Below are 5,574 nucleotides of genomic sequence, written 5' to 3' on the forward strand. Positions count from 1 at the left end.
CTCCTCTGAGTGACCCCACTGTTTCTTTGTTCTTCCTTTTGCTACGGACATACCAATAAAAGCCTTTTTTGTTGCTTTTAACCTCTCTAGCAAGCCTGAGTTCATTCTGTGCTTTAGCTTTTCTGACTTTGTGTCTACACGTGCTGGCTATTTGTTTGAATTCCTCTTTGGTGGTTTCCCCCCTTTTCCATTTTTTGTACACATCCTTTTTTAATCTTAACTCAGTTAAAAGTTCTTTAGATAGCCACCCTGGCTTCTTTAGGCACCTTCCATGTTTCCGTCTCATTGGTATTGCCTGACGTTGTGCTTTTACTATCTCCCTCTTAACAAACTCCCAGGCATCATGAACTCCCTTTCCTTTTAGTATTACTGTCCATGGGATCTCACAACTCTGACCTGAAAACCACCCCCCAAAACAGGGCTTTTCCTCCTAAAAAGAAGTTCTATTTTGACCTGAACCTCAAAAACCAGGGCTTTCCTTCCTAAAAAAAGCTCAACAACTTCTTTGACCTGAACCCGTCAAAAGGTGGTAGATCACTGCCAGTTTTTAACTCTGTGGGTAGATCGCAGTGTTCTGGGAGCTGACCATCCCTGATCTAGAATAACTGCCCTGTTTTGCATAGTGATGGCCATCAGTCTGGGATGGTTAGACTCCTGGCTCTGTCCTGCCTTTCCATGTTTGAGGCAGCAAATCCTTCTGATTGCATTGCTGGGAATCACAAGCAGGGCGAGGTGCTGCTGTTGCCCAGGGGTCCTGCTCGGGGGCTTCCTTGGGGCACCTGGTTGGCCCCGAGAGTGCAGGATGTTGGACTAGAAGGGCCATGGGCCGGATCCTGCAGGTCTTTTCTTCAATTTTAATGTGTTTATAAGTTGCTCACCTTAAAGATTAGGATCTCCATCCCCAAGCATGGCAGGGGGTTCAACATATGCAAGTGGGGGGTGCCAGATCTTTGTCAAATGATTTTTAATTTGCACTCTGACCCTGAGTGTGGGAGCAGATCTTTCTTTGCTTTTCTCCTTTTCCCACTGAGGTGGCAGTTGTAGTTTCACTATCTGTCTCATCTCCACAGCAATCCTATAGTCTATTGACATTTAACACTTTCACCACAGATTAACATTCAGCCTCTTTAGAGCACCCTTCAAGTGTTTAAGCAGACATATGCTATCCCAGTAACAACAGTCCTGTGAAGTTACAGTATTTTCACCTTTTTGCACACAGAGGCTGAGATATGGTGGCATCCTTGGAGAAACCTAGCAATGGTGTGCTTCATAGGTGACGCTGCTGTACTTGCATGCTTTTGGCATCACATATAAAAGTTGTCATTGTGGGAACAAATTCAGAAGGGGGGGGGAATGAATGCACATCCTAGACAACACATATTTTATTTTCATGAATGTAGGTCAATTTGAAAATGATCCTAGTTGCTACCCACATCTCCCAGAATTGAGGAAACAAGAGAATGGCTGAACCGTGGCTGTTCCTGGATCCAGATTTAACTTAGTACTGTGTGATGCAAGCTGCTGCCTGGAAAGACCACAAAGCTTCCCTTTGTGATCAAACACAAGGGGTACTCCAGATGAGGGTTTTAAACACTGCCACCCATTGTTCTCCAGCTTCAAGCTACAGAGCTTTTCATGCATCCCCGTCACCTCAATTTTCACTCATTTTCTCCAGGGCAAAGAGTGGGAATTCCACATTTAAAGACTATGTGGAAGTCCCCACTCTACTGGGCTCAACCAAGCAAAAATCTGTTTTCACTCACAAGATCACTCAAGTGATCTTGGCTCCTTCCTGCAACTGCAAGGAGAAAAGGTACCATGGCTAGTGAAGGGAGGAGGAACTGCTAAGTTGGCCAACTGAGAATATGGCAGCCGGGCCATCCTCTTTGCTTGCTGCGCTGCAAGTAACATAATGAAAGAAACTCCTTTGGAGTTTCAGAAAGGAGGTTGAACAGCGACCTACCAGAGATGCTTTTATCCTGATCTCACTCCAAGAAGTTCCTTTAGGGTTTTGATGACCACTTTTTGCCAGTGACTGATTTTGCTTTTAGCTTTGGGCTCCCCGCCCTGCCTTCTCCGTGGACCAAGAATGAATTGCGTCTAAACACTGAACCCTGCCTGCTATGGGAAGTCAGAAGCTGGCTGTTTTCAGAAGTTCACCTCAGACAAAGCACATTCCATTAATATTTTGGATTTCCTATTTATGAAAACAGGGCACATTAAGGGCAGTTATTTTTATTCTGACATTAAGGGGCCTGAGAAATGCCAATCATCATCATAAACATGCCATAAGACTTTAGATGATGGGAAAGCTGCTGTGAGAACTGAGGGAACATCAGAAGCCAGCTGAGCAGACCAAATTAGCAATGGAGATTCTCCCTAGCATTTTTTCTTTCTTTCCCCACAGTCTCCTCCACAAGAAGTTAAGCCCATGAAGTCAGAGAAACTCCAGATGACTCTCCTACTGGGCTGGCTGGCTGATGCCTGCTCTTCGAACAGCTCCAGCTCAGCTTCAAGGTTTTTTGGTGCACAGCCAACGAGACCAGGGGCAAGTGTTGCAGAGACAAATGTCTGTAGGCTCCCATGGAAAGGAACGGCCTTTCCCATGTTCACTTCTACAGTCGTCTACAACTTGGTCGCGAGGGAGATGTCGGCAGTCCCGCCTCCTCTGCTTACAAGTGAAAGCTGACTGTGCTCCCTGAAGACAGGGAACAGGGAAAGAGTGTCCTCCAGTCTGCAAGTAGGATGACCTGTGTTCCTCTTCTTCAGGGATGATGCTCCCATGAGAGAGGGGCCTTCCCTCCCCCAGCCATCATGTTTCCACCTTTCCCCTTCCCACATATGGATATTCATTCAAAATATTTATAACCTGCTTTTCAGCCAGAAAAGCTCACAGGGCACCTTAGAAAACAACAACAATCTGAGCATGACAATCTAAAAGAAGAAATGACCACAAAAGGAAAAGAGGATTTGTAGGGAAGATGCAAACTAGCAAAATCTACTTGTTTATAAATATACAGGGTTCACCAGCTTGGATGGAAACATATTGTTGCACGCCACCCCAATCTTTGTGCCTGGGGCGCCTGCATTTCCTTGGTGTCCTGGAATGAAGGTCATCCCAAGATGGTGGTGTCTTTAGGATATATGGTTTTATTTACACATATGTCCATGAGACCGAAAGGTTCTTGCTTCCTCATTTGGTTTCCAGGAGAGCCCAAACTCAGCTTTGGATCCAACACCAAGCAAGACGTTGCTGTCTCCTCCAGCTTCCAGCATCAGCTCAGCTCTCATGCGCAACTCTGGCTATTGTTCTTCTACCTGGGGTCATGCGGTCGACTGTGAGAAAAGTGTGGGAAATGCCTAAGCCACCCATTTAGAGAGCCACATTGACCTCATTCTTTGGGCTTCTGCTGATCAGCTAAAGCCATTGTGCCTTGATAAGGCAACTGGTTTGGCAGGCTTCCTCTTTTACACTCTGCCCTCACAGTACATTTACAAAGAGGTAAAGGACCTCTATCATAGACAGAGAGCTCTTCTTCATAGAACGCCCCATAAGGGAAAGAGTTGGCACCACCCAAAAGACATAAAAGGATCTCACAGATCTCCCTTAAGCGGCAGCTCCACAGGGTCTCCTTTCTGCCCCTCTTCCAGGGGCTTTTCTTCTGTCGCCTTGGGGCTGGCTAAGGAATGTGCTAAGTGGACAGAACGTGCAGCCAACACTTTAGCTCAGAGTTTTCCAAATTTGTCATGCTTTTTAGACATGCATCATTTCACAACACAGTAATTCAGTTTTATGAACTGGAGGTTATCCCTTTCTGGCCCTGGGAGGAAGCATTCACACGACACACTGCAGCCAACAGTTTGGAAAGCTCTGCTTTAGCCTCTCTACAGTGGTCCTCTGTAGGGAAGCAACTACCAAGCCTGCTGGGGAGGAGGCTGAACTGTCTTGAGGAAGTGGAGGTGGCTCAACCTCAGCCAAGGGTTGTTTGCTTCTGGGTTTTTTAGCTCTTAGAGGCAAAAGCACGGAGGGTGTTAATAGCTGATGGAAGATGAAGTTCCTGTGGGTTACTTCCCTTTAGTTTAATTTCTGCCTTTTGAATGCTGGACTGTGGTTTTCTGAACATCTGGCATGTTCCCTCTCTGTGTGGGAGTTACAAAGTGAGTCTCCCAAACTTTCAACTTATCTGTGCCACCTCCCTTTTCCCTTAAGGGGCAAGATGTCTGGGGAGGAAACTAACAAAGCTCCAGGACTGTTTCTGTGAAGAGGTGAGACATTTTTATCCTCAGAACAGGCAGGAGGGATATGGGAGTAGCCCTCTAACAGAGCCGCCCCCTTTCCCTTCTTCACCTGCTTGGAGGTGCTAGAATTCAGGATCAAAACCTTTCTCTTTAGAGTTGTCTGTGTTGCCATGTGGCCCCTGGAGAGGAGGCAAAGGTCTTCCAGAGGCATTGTCCCTCTGGTGTTATTTATTCATCATTCCCAGGAAACAGATTCACAACATACCACGTTTGGCTTGCCACACCTGTCTTTCCGCTTGCATCTTTGGGGCAGGTATGGCCAAACTTGGCCCTCCTAATGTCTGGGACTACAACTCCCATCATCCCTAGCTAACAGGACCAGTGGTCAGGGATGATAGGAATTGTAGTCCCCAAACATCTGGAGGGCCAAGTTTGGCCATGCCTGTCTTTAGGGTGTGTTGGCCACATGCCTTGTGCTATTTCTGCATTGCAAGTGGCTGGACTAGATGGTCCTTGGGGTCCCCCAACACTACAAGTCTAGATTCTGTTTTACAGGACAAGCACAAAGACCCCAGACTTACTGTTCCAAGGGCAATACTGGCCCTAAGAAGCAGAGCACGTCTTGCTCAGGCGGTAGGGAAGGAAGTCTGGCAAATACTCCTCAAAATGCCCCTTTCCCCTCTTACAGACTAAGGGAAAGGTCACCTGCAATCCCTTAGAATCCTAGAATTGTAGAGTGGGAAGGGACCCCAGGGGTCGTCTAGTCCAACCCCCTGCAAGGCAGGAATCTCAGCTGAAGCATCCATGGCTCAGTGGGGAAGCCAGAGAGGGAACTGCTGCTGCTGCTTCTCCACAATCAGTGAGGAAGGAACATGTGACAGATTTTGTTCCAGGTGGAGGTAGAGGCTCCCAACTTTGGGGAATTGATTCTGAAGCTAGCTGATAACCCGCTTTTTACAAAATGCTGCAGTGACATTGCTTCCTACATAAGTGGCATGGTTTGCCAGAGAGCTCCATCCCCCTTTAAAGCAGCCATGGCTCCTTCCCACCTGGGCACAGCTGATGGCCTCTGGGTTTAAGGCAGTTCCACCAGAGGCAGATTGCATTCACCATATGAAACTGTCACATGTCACAATGCAGCTTGTCACCCCTGCCAGCCCGCCCCCGGTTGAATTTTGCATTTAAATCAAATAGCTATTAGGGACCCTATGGATCGCATGTCTGTGATGGGTGCACGGGGACGGCTAAACTCTGTGCATGTATATATGCCCACCCCTCCACCTCCACAGCACAGGTGTCCCTTGGCGGCAAAGAGAGCTATTACCTCTTGCTCTA

Source organism: Podarcis vaucheri (genome assembly GCF_965113315.1).
Source record: "Podarcis vaucheri genome assembly, chromosome: 6".
Classification (NCBI taxonomy): Eukaryota; Metazoa; Chordata; class Lepidosauria; order Squamata; family Lacertidae; genus Podarcis; species Podarcis vaucheri.